The 7,209-nt window shown below is 36.6% G+C and overlaps 1 pseudogene; it reads left to right on the top strand.

Annotated features, from left to right (window-relative positions):
• The first annotated feature begins 5,164 nt into the window (after positions 1 to 5,164).
• Positions 5,165 to 6,103, top strand: LOC100945604 (annotated as a pseudogene).
• The last annotated feature ends 1,106 nt before the right edge of the window (positions 6,104 to 7,209 follow it).

The raw sequence follows: 7,209 nt of genomic DNA, 5'->3' as shown, positions 1-7,209 counted from the left end.
GATGGGACATTTCTTAAATTGATAGAAGCCATATACAACAAGCCCACAGCCAACATCATATTGAATGGAGATGAACAGAAAGCATTTCCACTTGGTCTCCATGGTTTTGCTTTTGATAAATTCACTGTTATTTGAATTCTTTTCACCTATGGGTAAGGAGATACATCAAGATTGTTTCTGCCTTTAGTTTTCAGAAATTTGACTGTGGTATGTCTTGGTGTAGATTTCTTGCTTTCATCCTATTTGAGGTTCATTCAACTTCTTGAACTGTGTAACTTTCTGGGCTTTACCAAATTTTAGGAGTTTACAACCATTATTTCCTGGAGTATTTTTTCAGTCCTATATTCTTCTTCTTCTCCACGGATATTATTTCATTTTAAAAATCATACTGTACATAGTATTATGCTGTATTAACTCTATGAATATACTTCCAGATAAATGTAGTTAATAATTACTTAAACTTTTATCTACAATTTTATGTTAAAATAGTCTCTTTTTTTAACATGTTTTGGAATTACAGTTGTGGTAGCCTTATAAAACAAATTATGGAATTTTCCAATTTTTTCCTGTGATCTGAAATAGTTTAAAACAGAAATGGCATTATGCAATTGTAAAAAGCTTACCTAGAAGGCATTTCTAAAATCCATTTGGATTTTTTTTAATGGAAGATATCTAATTACTTTTCCCACCTTCTCTGTGACTTTTGATCTGTTTAATATTCTGCTTCTTGGGATAATTTTGGTGGTTTTCTTAGTTCATCTTGGCTGCTGTGACAAAATATCATTAACAGGGTAGCTTAAAACATCAGAAATTTATTTCTTATAATTCTGGAGGCTGGAAAGTCCCAGGTCTAGAGGCCAGCAGATTCAGTATCTGGTGAAGGCCTACTTTCTGATTCACTAATTCACACCTTTTGCTGTGTCCTCACATTAAAGGGTTGAGGAGTCTCAGTCTTCTTCAACAAGAACACTAAGCCTATTGGTGACGGTTATACTCCCATGACCTAATCATTCCTCAAAGCTCCACCTTCAAATGCCATCACCTTGAGGGGTTAGGATTTCAACATACAAACTTGGGGGGGGGACATACACATTTAGATTATAGCCGTGGTTTACATGTTTTTCTACAAAATCATCTATTTTTTATATCTTTCATATTTCATGTCATTGAGTTACATAATTTTTAATATCTCTTTTATATCTATGGATAGTTTACTTTCTCTCTTTTTCCTTAATCAAGTTTGTTAGATATTTGTATATTTAATTGGCCTTTTGAAAGAATAAGCTTTTTTGTATTTAACTTGTCTTTTATAAAAATTATTTTTGGTTTTATTTCTCATTGCTACCATTTTAACATCACTAACTTCAACTTTAATCCTTACCACTGGCCTCCTCTACATGGTTCATTCCTTTGTTTTTTCCCTTGGGTTTAAGATTTATAATGTCACCACTTACAGCTCCTGAAAGAATAAGTCCATATGTGATTCATCTTTGTGTTTTTCAAACTGCCCAGCATATTACCTAGTAGAGCAGGTGTATAGCAAGAATGGATGGGTGAAATGGCTGACAACGGATCTCATTATCCTGAAAATCTGCTCATCTGTAACCACGTGGCTAGGGAACCAAAAAAATATTTTTTGACATGTCTGTATGTGTATCTTTGCCTCAGAGAGGTTAACTTCCCAGGCATTGTTTTTGGGGGGCAGAGAAAGCCACACAGTGTGAGGTTGTGTTGAAGTGTCATCAGAGAGTGGAGGCAGTAAATCCTTTCAGTTCCACTGGGTCTTCCCCAGTTCTTATTCCAGGCCCTTCTCAGCCTCTTGTTTTACATTCCTGTTGGGAATGTGAGCATAATCAAAAAGGAGACTAATTTACTCAAAATCCCTGTGCTTCAAGCAAGGACATTCCCCACATTTATCCAGTGGAAAGAGCCTATATGTAAGTGTTTTCCAGCTCAGACATCATTAATTATGCTGGAGACAACATAAGGTATATTTTAGAGTGTAAAATTAATCAGGGGAACAATGAAAATATCTCAGTCTTTCAAGAGCACCTCACAAAATATATAAGTTTAAATGATCTGCTAATTGCCCTTAAAAACTGAAAAGCTTAACAGTGATTTAGTTTGTTCTCCCAATATCCTGAAACCTTTGTACCCACTAGATTGGACAACCTCAGCTGTTGTGGTCACCTGTAAGGTAAGAACCATCCAGAAAAAATAATTGGTTCATAAGAACACTTAAGAAAATTGGCATAGATGGGACATTTCTTAAATTGATAGAAGCCATATACAACAAGCCCACAGCCAACATCATATTGAATGGAGATGAACAGAAAGCATTTCCACTTGGAACTGGAACCAGACAAGGATGTACACTTTCACCATTACTATTCAACATAGTGCTGGAAGTCCTGGCCAGAGCCACCAGACAAGAGAAGGACATCAAGGGTATCCAGATGGGAACAGAAGAAGTCAAACTATCACTCTTTGCTGATGATATCTTATACCTAGAAAACCCCAGGTACTCAACAATGAGATTCCTGGAATTGATAAATAAATAAATACAGCAACATCTCAAAATATAAGATTAATGTACACAAGTCAGTAGCTTTTACATATGACAACAATAATCAAGCTGAAAATTAAGTGAAAGACACAATACCCTTCACAATAGCATGAAAGAAAATGAAATACCTTGGAATATACTTAACAAAAGGAGGAGAAGGATCTCTCTTGAAAGAACTATGAAACACTATGAAAAGAAATTGCAAAGGATGTTACAAGATGAAAAAACATATCGTGTTCACAGATTGGCAGAAACAACATTGTTAAAATGTCTATACTACACAAAGTGATTTATAGATTCAGTGCAATCGCCATTAAAATACCAACTTTATATTGTGCAGATCTTGAAAAAATAGTTCTACACTGCATATGGAATTAGAAAAGATCCCTAATATCCAGGGAAATCCTACAAAATAAGAACAAATCTAGAGGCATCACTTTATAAGACTCCAGACTATACTACAAGGCTATAGTGATCAGAACAGCATGATATCAACATAAAAGTAGATACATAGACCTACAGAATAGAAAGAGACTCTAGAGATGAAACTATCCTCATATTATCATGACAAAGCAAAGAAAAGCATACTCTGGGGAAAAGATTCCCTATTCAATAAATTGTGCTGGGAGAGCTGAATAGCTACATGTAAAAGACTGAAACAGGACCTGCACCTCTCACTACTCACAAAAATTAACTCATGATGGATAAAAGATTTAAACCAAAAACATGAAACTACAAAAATCCTAGAAGAACGTGTACAGAAAACTCTTAATGATACTGACCTAGGGAAAGAATTTATGAAAAAAAAATTCAACTGCAATTTCAGCAAAAATGAAAATAAATAGATGAGACCTGATCAAGTTTAAAAGGTTTCTGCATAGCTAAGAACACAATGAACAAAGCAAATAGACAACCTACAGAATGAGAGAAGAGATTTGCATGCTACACATCCAACAAAGGGCTTACAACAACAATCTACAAAGAACTCAAACAAATCAACAAGAAAAGATCAAACAATCCCATTAAGAATTGGACAAGAGACATAAACAGAAACTTTCCTTATGAAGATAGACTAATGGCCAACAAACACATGAAAAAATGTTCATTACCTCTAGTCATTAGGGAAATGCAAATCAAAAGCACAGTGAGACATCACCTAATGCCAGTAAGAATGACTCACATCATAAAGTCTCAAAGCAACAGATGCTGGCATGGATTCAGAGAGAAAAGAACACTCATACACTGTTGGTGGAACTGCAAACTAGTGCAACCTCTGTGGAAAGTAGTATGGAGATTCTTCAAAGAACTAAAAGGTGACCTATAGTTTGATCCTTCTTTCCCACCACTAGGTATTTACCCAAAGGGAAAAGAAGACATGTTGTCATAAAGACATTTGCACTCAAACATTCATCACAGCCCAAGTCACAACCACAAAGCTGTGGAAACAATATAAGTGCACTTCAATACATTAATGGACCAATTAATTATGGTATATGTATACCAGGGACTATTACTCAGCAATAGAACAGGTGGAGCTGTTCTAAGTGAAATAGGCCAAGAATGGAAAAACAACACGTTTATTATAACTAAATTGGAACTAGTTGATCAACACCTAAATTCAAGTGGCGGGGAGAAGGGGATATGTAAATTCTCACCCAAGGGTTACATTGCACAGGTGTATTACACACTTTCTGGATAAATCACACCTATAACTCAGACTTTAACCTTAAAAATGCAAATTATGGGCTGCAGCACCAGTATCTACAGTTGCTGGTGTCCAGACTATGGAGTCAGTTGGTGCCCAAGGCAGCACGGAGGCAGGAGGCTTGTCCAACTAGGGGCCACCAGGATGTTACCGGGCTTGGCCACCACCGCTGCGACCCATTGATGTAGCCTGTCCTCACTGTGCCAGCTCCATCTGCGCCACAAGGCAGCGGCTCACAGCTCCAGCGACCACCATGGATGGCAGAATTTAGTGACATTTGGAAGCTTTCAAACGTAGTTGCATATAGTCCTTCATATGTTTGTATACTCAGTCAAGTAAAGTTGTATTCCATGAATATTCAGAAAGAAGGACAAGGATCACAGTCTCTCAGAGTGCAAAAGTGCCATCTCTTGATGAAATAGCAGAAAATATAGGTGCAGAACTCAAAGATCCACGTAAGCAAGACCGTCTCCAAGTAAGAGTTAAAGCAATTCTTGGGCCTACCAAACAACAAGGATGGCTGCAACCAAAAAAAAAAAATAATAAGTGAAAAATAGCTGGGCGTTGTGGCAGGCGCCTGTAGTCCCAGCTACTTGGGAAGTGGAGGCAGGACAATCACTTGAGCCCAGGAATTAGAGGTTGTTGTGAGCTGTGATGACACAGCACTCTACCCAGGGCGACAGCTTGAGGCTTTGTCTCAAAAAAAAAAAAAAAAAAAAGAAAAGAAAAGAAAAGGGAGTATAGATCAAAGTACACTCAGAATAATTTCATTACTGGAGTCAGAGCAATGAATGAATTCTGCCTTAAATCCAGTGATCTAGACCAACTTCGAAAAATTAGGCGACGAAGTCCCCATGAAGATACAGAGTCCTTTACCTTATACTTGAGATCAGATGTGGAAGCAAAATCTTTGGAAGTCTGGGGAAGCCCTGAAGCTCTTGCCAGAGAAAAGAAACTGCATGAGGAAGTGGAGATAGAATACAGAGAATGACTGTTCAGAAATCAAAAATATTAAGGGAATATAGAGATTTCCTGGCAAACACCAAGCCACACTCCAGAGCCGCATCAGTGTTCTTTAAAGGACCAGGAAAAGTGGTGATGGTTGCCTTTTGCATCAATGGGTTAAACTGTTTCTTTAAATTTCTTACCTGGATTTATACAGGTTCAGCAAACAAATCAATAATGTTTTCAGAAGCTATACACTCATTCATTATCTGATACTTGTAATCGGGGTTTACTAGCATTGGGCATCAGTAAGTCTGTTCAAACACCAGATCCTTCTCATGCTTATGGATTTTCAAATATGCACTATATTTCTTCACTAATTAGTGGTGTTCGTATTTTCATGATGGGTGCAGGACTATAGTGGTGTCATGGAGTCATGGGATTGCTTCATCCTCAACCAATGGAATCCCTTCTATGGGCATATTGTATTTTAGCTGGATTGGTATCTGAAGGAGCCACACATCTTGTTAATAAATGAACTTCGTAGGACTGCTCGGATGAAAGGAATGCCGTTTTACAAATATGTAACGGAAAGTCGTGATCCTAGTACAAATGTTATGTTATTGGAAGATACTGCCGCAGTCTTGGGAATGATAATAGCAGCTTCTTGTGTGGGCCTCACTTCTATAACAGGCAATCCACTGTATGACAGCCTAGGTTCTCTGGGTGTGGGCACCTTATTAGGTGTGGTATCAGCATTCCTCGCCTACATTAACACAGAAGTGCTCTTAGGGCGATCCACCCAGCCAGAGCAAGTCCAGCGGCTTACTGAACTCCTGGAGAATGACCCATCAGTAAGAAACGAAATCCTGAAGTTCAACATGTAGATTTGGAGATACTATAAATTTGATGGAATGGATCACCTTGGTGAAGGCTGGGGAAACAAGTTTAGTAAGCCACTCTACAAAGCCCATTTCTTACTCTTCCACATTGAAGGAGTTGGTGCCGTTGAGAAGCCATTTTTTTGTAAGATGAAGGAAATATTTTATATAAAGATCAGTTCAACAGGCCATAGAATGAAATCTACTTCTTACATGTAAGAGACTCACTGCAAGTTGAATCAATTTGAAAATCATGTTTTTATGCTTCCACAAGAAATATTTTAGTTACTTAAATTGTTTATAGTTTCTCATTATAACTTGTCACTGCATACTGTACCTTGTAATCATGTTTCCCTTCTTCACTTTGGTAAAAGAGGGGCACCCAGGGGATAGTATTTAATTTTGATGCCACTGAAGATTTCGCTCCATGAATCTCAAATATTCGGATTAATTTTGGTATGTGGTTTTTAAACAGTCACTCCACTTCAAAGTCTGTCTTTCCTTATGTGGAAATTATTTCAATATATCTTGTGATTTTGACCTTAGTGCTGAAAGGAACACTCTCCTAACCCAGTTATCCGTAAATGTTAATTCCAAAAATGGCTTAGTTTACTGAATTGAATGAAGACATTTCTGTACATTATTTTAGATCATAGGAGTTGCCATTTTTGTAAAATTTCTTTTTCTTCTTTCCTTCTTTCTCCTTATTTGGTTTAATTTTTTTAATGTTAGGAAATATAAATATATAAAGTAATCCTGGATATTGCCATTTTTTTTTTAAACTGGCTCCAGTGCCATGTTTATTTACTGGGAGATAATAATACATTTATGACCACTTTAACATCTTGTAAAATGGACTAAAAATATTTATAATACAGATAGACTAGCATTTTTAGTTTATTTTTTAAAAGGCACTACTTATATAAATCTGAACTGCAGGATATTTCTTGCTTTAAGAGAGAGACCAGTAAATCTCTTACACTGAAACTTGTGGTCATGATTTGTATATTATAGTCAATAGTGTGTATCTATGAGTTTGTTGCAGTTACCAACAGGCATTTAGCATAATATGTCAACTAAGTAAATAGCTTTCTTTTTTTTTTTTTTTTTTT

Source organism: Otolemur garnettii, unplaced genomic scaffold (genome assembly GCF_000181295.1).
Source record: "Otolemur garnettii isolate 467f Iridium unplaced genomic scaffold, OtoGar3 scaffold00105, whole genome shotgun sequence".
Classification (NCBI taxonomy): domain Eukaryota; kingdom Metazoa; phylum Chordata; class Mammalia; order Primates; family Galagidae; genus Otolemur; species Otolemur garnettii.
Note: the sequence above shows the minus strand (reverse complement) of the source record. Positions and strands in the feature narration are given on the sequence as shown.